This window comes from Gymnogyps californianus, chromosome 3, assembly GCF_018139145.2.
Source record: "Gymnogyps californianus isolate 813 chromosome 3, ASM1813914v2, whole genome shotgun sequence".
Lineage (NCBI taxonomy): Eukaryota > Metazoa > Chordata > Aves > Accipitriformes > Cathartidae > Gymnogyps > Gymnogyps californianus.
The window spans coordinates 75,708,010-75,722,051 of NC_059473.1; the positions used below are offsets into that span (position 1 = coordinate 75,708,010).

The 14,042-nt window shown below is 42.8% G+C and overlaps 1 protein-coding gene across 4 annotated transcripts in view; it reads left to right on the forward strand.

The window, feature by feature from the left end:
• Positions 1–14,042, forward strand: part of FYN (FYN proto-oncogene, Src family tyrosine kinase) — a 138,742-nt gene that overhangs the window by 62,870 nt on the left and 61,830 nt on the right. Inside the window, exon 1 of one of the 4 annotated variants that reach the window (XM_050894711.1) lies at positions 572–603. The exons of the other annotated variants lie outside the window; for them this stretch is intronic. The gene's annotated coding sequence lies outside the window, so the exon portion shown is untranslated. Of the gene's footprint in view, positions 1–571; positions 604–14,042 lie in introns of those variants that run through there. 4 annotated transcript variants of the gene reach the window in all.

The following is a 14,042-nucleotide window of genomic DNA, read 5'->3' on the forward strand; positions in this document are numbered from 1 at the left end:
GAAAAGGTCATGCATCCTCCAGATCAAAAATTCATAGTGGTTTTAGGAGCTGATTAGAGAAGTATACTTGAATGCTGGGAGGGAAATCTTGGCTGAATTTAAAACTCTCTCAGCTAAGCTGATAATATCTTTCTGAGCAGCATGAGAAGAGACCTCTTTTGATGAGATTTCTGTAAAGCAGCCTCGTGGATGTCAGAGCAGATATTTGCATGGCACTACAGGTTCAACCTGTCTTGCGTTGAGCACAGCGTTCAGCAGGCAGTCATGGAACGGCCATCCCTCCACATCAAATACTTACATGACTGCAAGGAGTCCCAAGAAGCATGGCTGATGTAGGACAGAAAACCTTGGAGTGATCTGTGTTTTATTTTTTTCCCTAGTCAGACTGCTTTTTGCCAGTCCAGACTCCCCTTGAAAGTCTTGCCTTTCATAAGAGTTTTTTATATTTCTAAGCATGACTTACGCTGTACAGTATGGTGTTCTGTCCCTGTCCATCTAGACCCTGTAGTTGGTTACAGCCATCAAGGTCAGAGGAGGATCAAGCTGTGAAGTGAATAGAGGAGCTGCTGCATCGTAAACCTGACCTGCATCTTCCTGCGCCAGGTGTGCCACTGTGTGCTCATCCTTTTCCTATAGATTTCCTCTTCCCAGGAAAGCTGTGAATGCTTCAAACACAGGCCTTGAAGCTGAATGTATACCTCGGGGCTTGGAAGTCCACTGCTCTTTTCACTCTGAATTTAGGCAGGGATACCTCCCCAAGTTTGGGGCTTTTTGATGTTTCAGATGAAATCTGAGATGCTGTGCTTCTATCTGCACACTTCTCTGTAGATTAGAAGCAACTGCACATCTTAAACAATGGTTTCAGCTATTTCTAGTTGCTTAGATATATCATGGAAAATTTGGATTTAAGCTGCTAAGACACTCATCTGGTATTTTGTTTTGGTTTTTTTCCCATTAAGGACAATCAGATTTTTCTTCTCTCTTTATTTTAAACAGAAAATTAGCAGGTAGTGCCTGCTTTGATTTTAAGAAATTATATAAAAACAAATTTTCAGTATCTTTATGCATATTAGATTTGTTTGCCTTTAGAAAGATTGTGATGCCCTGTGCATTCCTGGGTGTCCGATTTGTATGCTACAATTATTTACATCCTTGATGTCTACCAAAAATGCTATTGAATTTCTCTTGGTGATTCTTCACACTTGTCAGGTTTCTGACATAAAGTATTATAGAGCAACTATGTATTATCTGCAAAGAGCTTGGAATATGCGCTCTCACTGCAAAAATAACCCGCTGTAACTTTTGCTTTATTACCTGTATTCTGCCATGCCCACAAGAGGCTTTGCCAGAATCATTAGCTGTTCTCTGTAATTAGGGCTGACCTGGTGCATTTTGGTCCTATTTCTAGTAGCTTTTAGTTTTCCAGAGCCATTAATTTGGGCACTGATGCACCTCGTAATGTGCTTCTGTTGCGTATCTTCATTATCTCTTTCTATGGGCTGAAGATTATCATGCATCCTTAGGAAGGAAAGCGTGCGGAAATGGTTAAGCATTTTAAAATATCTTGGGGTTTACCAAGATTTGCTATGCTATGCTTGTAATTCCTTCAATTTTAGTCTGTTTCTTTTCTTCCAGTCTAGTCTGTGTGAAAGGTGTGCATGTTGGTGCTGCTGGGTGTGGTAAATGTTAAATCTGGTTGATAAGATTTCTAAGGATTGTGGCTTGTCCCCTGCCCAGAACTGCATGTCTCCAGTCCTGACCAGGTTGGATTTAGCCTGCTGTCTTAAGAGATGTGAAGCATTGTTATGCTTGTGTTCAGTTTATTATATCAGATAATCCTACACAGGGAGGTTATGTTCCAGTCTCCTGCAGAAGAGATCTTTGTGTCTCAGTCTCTGTCGTTTTCCCAAGTGTTTTCCTACATGTCACCAGTAATCCATCTAGTATAGCTTTTCTTTTTTCCTCCCCCCCCCCCCGCAGTTGAGGTGATCCACTTATTGGAATTGCTGAGCAAAAGAGAGCTGGTCTGTGGGCCATCCATCTGGATGTCCCACTTGCCACTGGAGAAGAAATAGGGAAGGACAGTTAAGACAGCAGATGGAGCAGAGCACTACAGGCAGCTGTACCTCCCAGCTTTCTTAGCTGGCTCAATGGCAGAGATGTTTGCAGTGGATCATGATGTTACAGCAGCTTGGAGATCCATGATAGGATTTTGCAAGTGGTAAATTGGTTGTTTTTTTTAAATCTAGATAACAAGCCCTCCAAGTGCTCTGTTGAAAGAAAAGCATTAAATTTGAAAATTCAGATGTTGCTTTAGGGAGGGTTACATCAACTTTGCTCTTTTCTGTATGTGCATTGGGGGTTTTTTGTCACTGTGCAGTTGATACAAAAACTCCTGTTCCATCACACTGGCATGTTCTCATACCTTCTGTTCCCCTTCCTCCCCTCTAGAGAACTGAATAAAAACACGCATGTGATACACTGCAGGGGCCACTACCATCCAACCCATTATGAGTTCAGATTTAGAGACGGAACAGCCTTGCACCTGGTTTCACGTCCAGCTCTGATCATTTAACAATAAAGTGTAAGTGCAGCTTGGAGCAGGCAGGTCCCACACAGCTGGTAGCAGGATCCTGGGGCATTGTAGGTGGGATCTCGAGGGAATTTAGTTGCTAGGAAGCATCACCTCCTTAGTGAGCTCATGCAAATGGAGATTTATTTTTTCAGAGGTTAGTAATTTAGTCATGTTAGGGAGTTTTCTGCAGAGATCAAAATACAAAGATTTTGCCTTGACACCTTGCAAGTTTATGGTCTAAATCACAAAACCTCTCGAGCTGTTCAAGGGGTGACCAGAAGCTTTTAACATGAACAAATCACCCCAGTTTCCCATGCCTTGTTTCAGAATTAGCTTGAAAAATTTTGGCTGAAGTCATGCCAAAAATCCAAAACAGCAACAAAGCAAGGAAAAAAAAATCTCCCAGCGAACATCCAGCATGGAGAATATTGCCAAACTTGGGGACTGTTTGTGCCAAGTTTATAATCAGACAGCAACAGGGTCTTAGTAGGTAATGCTCTCAACGCGCAGCTAATGAGCCCCGCAGCGCAGGGAGTGAGGAACGCCACAGAGAGAGGCAGGGCTCTTACCCGATGCCTGGTTTGCATGATGTGCTGTGTGTAAGACACAGATCATACCTGAGATTAAAAAGAACAGAGAGCATGATTTCTGGGCATCAGATAAGGCCGTTTCTGTGGATAAGACTCTTAATAAATGAATGCGTGTTGTAGTGATAAATACATCTATAGGTAGAGTTTAAGGTGTGTGGACAGATGTAGATTTTCCTGGCCTGAGCGTGCTGTATTTTGTAGTACAGCCATGGCACTGCTTTACTTCTAGAGTTTCTTTTATGAAATACAGGGGGAGGGAGGCGGTTAATGTAACTCTCTCGACATTAATTCTGCCTCATCAATACTTCATGGATTTAATAGATTTTAAAGCTACAATCATTTGGGAGATTATTTTAGCAGCCAAGCACAGCAGAGGCTGCTGAAACTAAATGGAGGACAGAATACATGTGTGTGTGATATAGGATGCAGAAGATTTAATTATGAGATTCGTTTAGGAGATTTCTCTGTGCCTTTTGTGAAACTTTATGTTGGGCACTAAATACTTTGCATATAGGCAAGTTATCTCTTCAATAAGAGTTTGGTATGGATCTCTAGGCATAAGTGTCTGTTTCCACCTCATAGCGTAAGCACACTGCTCTAGTTCTTCATCTCTCATTACGTCTCCCTCTCGCTTAAATGCTCATCTGGCACGAACATAATGAAACTGCATATAAAGGAGCATGAAGAAGAGGAGAGATCTCATTGCAGATTACCAAAGCTGAATATTTTTGGACATTGAGTTATTTATATTAATCAGTTTGCTAAGCTCAAAGATAAAAGAAAGCCTGGGACGCAATCCAGAAAAACCAAGAACAGAAACTAGTGTGAAGATCATGCATTAGTGCGTGTTTTGAGAATGCCTGCAGTGCTGTATCACAATACCCATTTCAAAATAAAAATGAAGATGGGCAGATCTCGAAGACCAGTGCTCAGTGGTGGGGGAGATTCCTGCTTGACGTGTCACTCTCCGTCAGCTGAGGTGGAAAGCTCTGTTGGGGAGCGCTTCTGCATTGTCCTGCAGCAGCCCTGCTAGCAACGGTGAACAGCATTCATGGGCTCCAAGGGGTCCCACACAGCCTCCACTGGGCTGGGAGAGTCAGCTCTTCCCGAGACACGTTATCGGGGAAATCACTGATGGTGATTTTTAGAAAATATCCGGTGAGCTTAAATTCATGAGAAGTTTGTGTTCATGCTGAAGGTATCACCCTGAAAACGTCAGAGCTAACAGAGGTTTATACAGCCTTCTAATAAATAGTGTTTTGTCCTTGTGACCTTTATACCTGTTCTCCACCCACCTATAGGAATAGATCTAATATAGCAAGTCACATTGCTCCTATTGTTTTTAGGGAAGAGAAAATAATAAAAGATTCAACTGTGTAAATGTCATTCCTGCCCAGCCCATTTAGTATTATGAGACAGGGAGAAGTCTGCTTTGAAATTTTCCCTCTGGCAAAAGCTTGAAAAGCCTTGAAGATTGTGTGCATCCTTGATCATGTCTTGCAACAGCAGGAGTGAGAAATATAAAATCTACTACCTCAGTCTGCTAGGGTTTTGAATGCTGTGCTGAGTGCTGAGAATCCTGCCTTTCTAGTCTTACAAGGTGGTATCTAATCCTGTAACAACCTTTCAGACCGTATTGATTTACTGACATAAGTTTTGCGCTTTTTTAAATCAAACTGCATTTCTTGCCTTGTATTTTATTTTACGCAAAAATCATGATAACTAAAGCAAGTGGCTTTACAGGCAGAAGGATAAAAATAGAAATAGCACGAGACTTTTTAGATTCTTTGTAAAATTATTAGTTAAAAATATACATAGAACTTAGATGTGATCTGAAACATTAACTACTTTGGTCCCTGGTTAACAAACCTTCCCATTCATGCAGTTAAGATGCTAGTTAGAAAGACAACTCTGTGGAAAGAAACTTCAACTGCACACTTTGCAAACAGGATTTCAGGTCATTTCTTGTCCTCTTTTGCTGCTTATCAAAAGTTAAAAGTTTGTCTTTTTTTCAGTGGGAACTTCCACCAAATTATAGCACAGTATGCTTAAAGCTAGTGGTTGCATCAGTGCACCAGCACCCATTGCTGTGATGGGTGCTGAGTCTGGTTAGCTGTAATTGGACTGAATCATCAGTTTAGGAAAGTCCTCATTTTGCTATGGTATTTGTTGGTTGTGCATGACACTTAGGAGTTTTTGTCCATTTTTTTCCACCTCTGCTCATTCTGCAATATTAGGGCATTAGTCTCTCTCTGCATGCCATTTACTATCAAACATAATCCCCTTTTCCCCCCATTTCTTTCCATTTACATTTTTTGATGAGAAATATTTAGGCCACTACATGTCTTTATTCTTGTAAGACAGAGGCTGATGGAAGATCCATTACATGAAATTCTGCTCTATCTATAGAGCAGGATATCTCCAAATACATCTGCAGACATATAGAAAACATAGAGACTGACAGCTGATAGATGTTGTAGACTTTTCATTGTTTTCTACCATGGTGATTATGCCAAATGTGTCAAAACACAGAGAAACAAATTTGTATATGAGTGAAGTGGCATATTTTTTGGCTGGGAAGACTATGCAACATCCACAGTCCTATTTTTAAAATATCCTTTATGTCCATTTTGGTATCTGCTAAATGCCTTTGCAGGAGCCCAAGATCATTCCATTTGCTTTTTTAAATGCTTTGCTCTTGAGTTTTGCCCTCTAACAGACTGTAATTACACAGGGAGGCTTAGTTTGAGTCTAACCACCAGCTTTCCTGTATGTCATTAGATGTTGTTGGGGGATTAGCATGCACAGTTGTAAATGACAGCATATATCTTCGTTTTCTTTTTTGGATTAGACTGTTTATAAGCCAAGTGTTTCAGATGAGAGAGAGAGCACTATTCAAAGCTGACAAAGCAGAAGAAAAGCTTGTGTTGAATTAAGGGGCTGCTTGCAGCAGCCTTTTGCTCACCCCGAGGAAGTAAGAGCATGCCGAAGACACAAACTGCATTGCTAGTGTAAAACAGAATTCTTGCATGTTGATACTAAAGTATTCATCATTTCAGTGTTAGTGTGGCATGTGCCTTCCATGTGTGTGTCATCCTCTGCATGTGGTGTAGATGTTATCCAGAAACAGTTATTTGCAGAAACTTGTCTGGTTTTGTGTGTGGAATATGCCATTGACTATTATCAACAACAGTGAATGTTGCACGTAACTGTGGCTCCTGTCTTGCTCTGAGCCGTTTCACGTGGCTTACGCTCAGTAGAAGATGTAGCACCCTTCATCTAACATCTCTTGCAGCAGTGTGCAAAAGGACTGTGTGTTGCATAGTATGTAGAAAGCAGCCCACATTGAAGGCATTTCAGAAGGTGGATGTTGGGCAGAGCTCTGAGAAAGGAGCTCTGTTTCCAGGCAGAGAGACCAGAGCACTCGAGCTGCTTGCTGTGCATAGCCGGGGTCTTTGAGAAGAGCTCATGCTCAATCGGTTTTGTTACGTTGCTTTTCCCATCCGGTTTAGGTCCCCAAACTTGCATCTGCTTTTACCCGTGCTTTTATGCATGTGTGATTTGGGTGAATGTATGTGAGACCTGAGTTTTAAATTTTGTGGGAAACACAGACCTGTTACTCTGGTGTTGCAAGACCCCTTTTACAGCACCTTTAAGTTTCCAGGAATCAAAGGAAAATTATGTTTTTCCTTTGAGGCATATATTTGAGACATCATTGAAAGTCACGTGTATTGCAAGGGACTTTTAATTGCTGTATTAAATATTTCTGTTGCTTAACATGAAAAGTTTCTATTGCTGTATTAAATATTTCCCTATTTGTACTGCTGATTAAAGAAATAAAAAATTCCTAAGCCGTGACTTTTAACCACCTCTTCTTCTCTAAGAAAACTCTTCCTCAATACTATGAGAGACCAGTACCATTCCAGGCCACGATCCTGCTTCAGCAGGAGCTGTAAGAGTGCTGCTGTGTAGAGAATTTTTGTGTCAAATTATCTCTGCTGCTTCACTTCCACTGTAACCAGCAATTCTCATGGTATTTTTTTCCCAGAATATTTCTCCTCTTTTTGAAGCTACCCATGAATATAGTCAATGTCTTGCTATCTTCTTTTTCTTTTGGATCTCTTATGTCTGGGATAAATTCCAGGAGCTTTATGGTGTAGCTGTAGGCTCCCCTGGGTTGGAGATGCTTCTACTTGTCACCCAGACAAGAACTTTCCTTATTATTTAAAACACGAAAAGAAAAAAAAAAAGAAAAAAAAAAATAGAAAACCCTTTTCAGTTCCATGGTGGAGGAGGAAGACACCCTAGGCACAGCTGGCAATTAGTTGTATAGTTTCTTCAAGTTGATAACCAGCTCTGGTAGAAATCTGTTCTTTGATGGACAGTTCTCTAATGATATTGGACAGGGAGAGCAGCAAATTTAATATGCTCTGCAAGTCAGAGTTGGTTGAAGCATCAGAAAACTGTGAGAGAAATCCCCTTGGAGCTTGCTTTGTCTGCTCGCGACTTGCCCTTTCTTGTATTTAACCAGTTTGAGTCCAGGTCATCTGTCCGAGGCTCATCTGTGTCAGTGGCGTGAGGGAGTGTGAAGGGAGCTTTTTTTTTTGCCCCCCCCTTTTTTTTTTAAACCCAGTACACATGAGCAAAATAGCAGGCAGTATGCAAGTTGAAATCGTGGCAGTCCACGCAAAGTGTCGAAATAGCTGTTGGTAACAGTGCCATCAGTAATCTGTTCTTGGTCTGTTAGGCAAGAAATAAACTAGCAAGTGACTCACCAAAGGTACTTCTGTGGTCATTCGGCAGGTAATGCCGAATTTACCGTGTTAACAAGCTTGACTGTAGCTTAACATGTCCAGCAATCTCCAATTAAACCTTCTGTAATTTACAGAAGTAATTCCTTCTGATGTTGCATGCTGTTTTCCTGCAAGGCTCTGGAAACATCTAAGCCATCCCAATCCATTCATTAAATTTTCTAGGTGTTGCTCATCTTATGATTAAACAAAAGCTTGAAAAATAGGATTCTTCAATGGAGCCCAGTTAAATCTTTTGCAAAGGCTGTTAAAGTGTCAGATATGGCTTGCAAATAGCAGAGACCAACACTGCAGATTATTTAAATCTGTATGACATCATCAGTGGATAATTTACAAACCCCACTTATTATGTAAATGTATTCAGTAACCAGTAGAAGGCTTATGTATGTGAGAAATCATACTTTTGTGTGCTGTAAGTCATCTCACCTGCGTTATGTTTGTTCTGGGTGGAAAACAGTGTCTGACTGTGACTGGGAGCCTCTCCAGGGAGCTCATCCTCAAATCGCCGCCGCTGTGATTTACAGGAACAGCCTCATGAAGCTTCTTGAGCCTTTTGGAGCTTCCTGCTTCTTTGTTTGTCTTTCCAGGTCCAACGTAATTTTAGCTACTTCTTAGCAATTAGATTAGGCACAGGCAATTTCCTTGTAAAATTGCCTGAGCAGGTCCTTTGGTAAACTGTAATAACCTTGTTGTGGCTCAGGGGCGTTTGGCAGGATAATTAAACTGGACTTCAGTGCCACAAATAGGTACGCCATTAAATGCCACAGAACTGCTCAAGTGTTTGGTTAAGTTTCTATATACATAGTTTCTGTCAAGGCCATATGTGTCTTCTATTTATGGTTTCTGTTGCAGTCTACGCATCGTTCGCTCTGTAAAATCATGTTTTAAGTACATTGAATGATAAAGCACTTGTATCTCTTATCCCACAAATGTGCCAACATTAGACAGATTCACATTGATTTGTGCCATGTCTGTCTTAGGTGTTTATTTTAAAACTATTTTAATCCCTGAACATTTAGGGGTTTTAAGATAGAGGAAAGAGAATAGTTAAAGACTTCACACAAATCAAGAATCACGTTTGTGAGGATCTTTCCAAATAAGCCTGAGAACTGTACAAAACCGACGATTACTTTTTCATGCAGGGTCCGTATTGATTCTGTGCTGCGTGACACATCCTGCTAGGTCTTTGTGCAAAAGAAACCGCGCTAACCTCCTGCCCCTTCCCCTGACAACCTCATCGCTTTCCAGCCGCCTGTGTCTGGTGCCCCTGCAGCTATCCCCATAAACACAAGTGCACCTTTCAACATCATTTCTTGAGCTTTTTCCTCTTCATTTCGGAAAGCACAGAGAAAGCAGAGTGTCCCTATCCACACACAGACATACCCTTACATTTCCAACCAATAGTCTGATTGCTAAAAAAATACCCATGGGTAATTAGTACTGTGTATGTAGTTAATCGATTTAAAATTAAATGCCGCTGGCGCTGGTGAAAGGTTGTACTAGGTTTTGTTATGGCTTTGATAAAAAATCTGTTTTAGTGAAAGCTGTCTCTGAGAAGGGATATTGGTTCTTTGTGTGCTGCCCGCGACAAAAGAGAAGCCGGGAGTGCAGTTTTCACAAAGGGTGCTGTAAATTTTATTATCATGTTTTCACCTAGATCATGGGGTTTCAGTGTTGATTTTAAGAAAGCAGTCCTTCAGTGTAAGGAAGCGGGTGTATCTTTTTATGCATAGCAAAAGGAGCTGGTGTGCCAGCAGTCTTGTGAGTGAGATAGGAACCTCATCTCCGGCTTCCTAGTCCATCATCCTCATCATTAGACGATTCTGCCTCCTAGGCAGACAGATTACTTCATATTTTCATTCATTAATGATTTATCAGACAGCTCCTCCCCTAAAGGCTCATCTCCTCTGTTATATTCACAGCCCACACGCAACCAGCAACATGTAGCTGCCAGCTGGCATTCTGGCATTAAGAGTGCAAGCTGCTAGCCCTTTCTGCAACTTCTGCTGCCCCCTCCTCTCCTCCCTTCCCAGCTGCTCAGCTCACCTGCCCACTCCGAGGTGTCTTAGATTGCACCGAAGCCATCAAATCTCCATGTGTCCTGTTCCCCTATCCCATCTCCCCAGTCTGATTGCTTAATGTGCTTTTACTAACTATATTTGTTAAAAAAAAAAAAAAAAAGAAAGAGAGATGAGGTGACCCCACTTGCAATGCGGCAGTGCTTGTGTTTTTGTTATGGAAATAGTGGCCTCTCAAAGCACAGTGCATTTTGGTGTGAGAGTATGCTCAGTGGTGACTTGCGTTTTAGTTCCAGGTAGAATTAGTAGAGAAGAGGGAGTGCTGGGGAGAAAATGAGCGAGCTGTGTCTATGAGCAGGAAGGTGTGGGTTGGCTTCCATTTCAGGTTTTGCTATCAGGTGCTTGGCACAACAGCTCTTTTGAAATCCTTCTCCAGTTGTCTGTGTGAGAGAGTGATTTTTATCACATTGCTAAAGATTAACTCTATTCTTGTTCTCTGTTCTGCTCCCAGAAAGCAGGCGTGCTCTGAGGTCTGGGAAAGGGAGTCCAAATGAAATCTCATGATGAAAGTGGAATAATCCAGAATTGTTTACCACTCTCCAACTTGTCCACTGCAGGCGGGTTGTGACCGACAACAACAGGAGAACAAGGGCTGCAGGACAGGAGGAAAAAACTATAAGCTAGGAGAAAAGGAATAAATGAAACTCCCTTGAGTCATTTATACATGAATGTATAACTCTTGAGTGCTTAATCTACTCTTGGCAAGTGGTGACTGATAACTAATTTTCTCTCTTCCCTCTCCCACACCCTCCCAGCGTCTTCAGAAAGGACACGTGACAGGAATAATAAATCTCATTATTTTAACAGGCTACAATGGAAATTATGGATTAAAAGTGCTCAGGGTGCCTCAGTAGAGAGAAACTGGCTGTTCCTAAGATGCCTAAAATATATTTTCACTTGCATTGTTTTTGAGAACTTCCTGAATTATTCAGGCCCCTCCACATACCCCTTTGGCACAACACTTCGAAGTAAACCAGTGTTAAAGGCATCAGGGTCCAATCGAGCAGCCTCGTTGCTCCTACCACATGAGGACAGCCAGACTGTGACACTGAGCGAGCTCAGGCTTTGGGGGAAGTCTGGATCTAAATCCAGACCAGATTATCTTTACGCCAGGTCTCTGAGCTGGAGCTTTGCACTGCTGTTTTAAGGAGAGAGCTAGAAGGAGAAAGGGAGTTCAGGCCAACACACATAATGGTGTCGCCGTTCTGTTGTATGCCACAAGACTAATCAATTTGGATGCCTTTGGCTTTGGAGGGCAGAGAGAGGTGGGTGAGAACAGTAGGCGCTTGTGTGCTTTGGGCAGCCAGGTGTCTGGAAAACCAGTGTCAGCTCTGAGGGAGTAGGAATTCTTGCTGCTCCTCCATGGCCTCCCTGTTGCAGCCAGAGCAGGCTTCAGGGCTCCCACAGGGGTGAGTGGGAGGCCATGGCAGGACTGTGCTCATGCAGGCTGAGAAAAGAGGTCATTGTGCGGTGACTCAGGTCAGAACAGGGGGAAAACCAAGAAAAAACAAGTAACTTAGTTCAAGGGGTAGTTTGTGAGCAGAACAGGGATTTGGGACATGGGCCTTGCAGGTCCCCAGACCAAGGACACAGCCCATCAGTTGCTGCAAGACTGGTGCATCCCAGAACCGTGGATGAGGATGGCAACCAAGCCGGATAAAGCACTTCCATGCATTAGCAGGTGTGTCAAAACTTCTTCCAGGTCTCTTGGTAAAACCAGTCAAACCTGGCACATGACTGTCATCAGAACTAAGGGCTTTTTTGCCCTGGGAGGTTGCCATCAGTAAAGCTGAGTGTAAATTTACAGCACCCGACTACTTCATAACAGTTCCCTGTATATGGAGTATGTTACCTCATGTATAGCATGCATTAAGCGTGCAAGAAGTTGCTGTAGCGTAAAGAGTGTGCACTGAATTTCCACCTAGTGCTAACTGCCTGTGGTAAACCACAGTTTACCAAGCAGTTGTTCGGTTTTTCTTGCATCCCATCTCTTAGCTTTACCACTTGGATTAGAGCACAGGTTCTAAAAAATTAGGAATTTGAACCACACCATTTCCCTGCAAAATGTGTACCGTGCTTTTGTTACGTTACTGAATTGTTGCATTCGTCTCTAGTTTCTAAACGGAGCGAGAGGAGGATTTTAATAAGTGCAGCAGGTTTACATATGACCTGGCAGAATCACAAATCGCTGGGGTTAGAAAGGGCTTCTGGAGATCATCTACTCCAACCTTCTGCTCAAAGCAGGGTCAACTTGAAGTTGGTATCTCTGAGTCATGTCCAGCTGGGGTTTGAGTATCTCCAGCAATGGAGACTCCACAGCCTCTCTGGGCAACCTGTGCCAGTGTTCAACACACTCACGGTAAAAAAGGGTTTTTTTCTTATGTTTAAATGGCATTTCCTGTATTTTAATTTGTGCCCATTGCCTGTCACTGGGCACCACTGAGAGGTCTTGCCTCATCTCCTTTGCTGCCTCCCATGAGGTATTTATACACATTAATAAGATCCTCCTGAGCCTTCTCTTCTCCAGGCTGAAGAGTCCCAGCTCTCTCAGCCTTTCCTCATAGGAGGGATACTTCAAACTCTTAACCATCTTTGTGGCCCTTTGCTGGATCTGCTCGAATAAGTCCATGTCTCTTCTGTACTGGGGAACCCCAAATTTTCAGGGATCCCCAAATTGAATCCAGCACTCCAGACATGTCTTACCAGTGCTGAGTAAAGCAGAAGGATCACCTTCCTCAGCCTGCTGGAAGGGCTGTTTCTATTGCAGGCCAGGATGCTGATGGCCACCTTTGCCATAAGGGAGCATTGCTGGCTCATGTTCAACTTAGTGTCCACTGGAACACCCAGATTTTCTCCTGCGGAGCTGCCTTCTAGGCTGGTCAGCCCTCAGCATGTACCCCCAGCATGGGGTTATTCCTCCCCAAACACAGGGCTTCCCATTTCCCTTTGGTGAGCTTCATGAGGTTCCTGTTGACTCATTTCTCCAGCCTGTCAAGGTACCTGTGAATGGCAGCACAACCATCTGGGATATCAACCACTCTTCCCAAACCTTCTGAGGATGTCATGTAGATCACTAATGAGCAGGTTAGACAGTATTGGCCCGAGTATTGACTTCTGGGGTACATCACTAATGCCCCATTCAGCAGCAGGCCCTTTTTGCTGCTGATATACCTGTGGAAACCCTTCTTACTGCTTTTGACAACCCTCACTGGATTCAACTCCAGGTGGGCTTTGGCTTTCCTAACTTTATCTGACCCTGCTTCCATCTCTTGTGCACTTCCATTTCATGTTTGAGTTTAGTCAGGAGCTCCTTGTTCATCCATGTGGGCCTCCTGCTGCCTGTGGTTGACTCCCTTAATATTGAGATGGACCGTTCTGGAGCTCTCAGGAGGTGATCCTTGAAAATCAACCAGCTTTCCTGGACCCCTTTTTTCTCCAGGGCTGCATCCCACAGGATTCTTCTAAGCAGATCCCTGAAGAGGCCAAAGTCTGCTCTTTGTGGGGGTTGTGATCTGGCTTTTTGGAAAAAAGACTGTCCACTATCTCATGGTCAGTGCAGCCCATGCTGCCCCTGATCTGCACATCTCCTGATCCTTGTTTGCAAGTATAAGGTCCAGCACAGCATTTCCCATTGTCGGCTCAATCACCTGTGTTAGGAAGTTACCATCAATGCACTTCAGGAATCTCCTGGATTTCTTGAGTCCTGCTGATTCAGGTTGGCATTTTCAGCCTTTTCTCATGTTTAATGTATCTGTGGCTGCTATTTCTTTGTGCAAACTATTCAGTCATTTTACATGATTAAACTTTTGAACCTCATCCTGAAATTATGTCCTGTGGAAAGCAGTTTGCAAAAGAAGGCTAAGTGAGGCTTGTACCAAAATGAAACATGTAACCCACCTAACGTGTTGGGTTTTATTTCCTCCCCTTTTCTCACGCTTAAATGTAAAATAAGCATTATACTGTAGGAACCAGGCAAAGGCTAATTTGC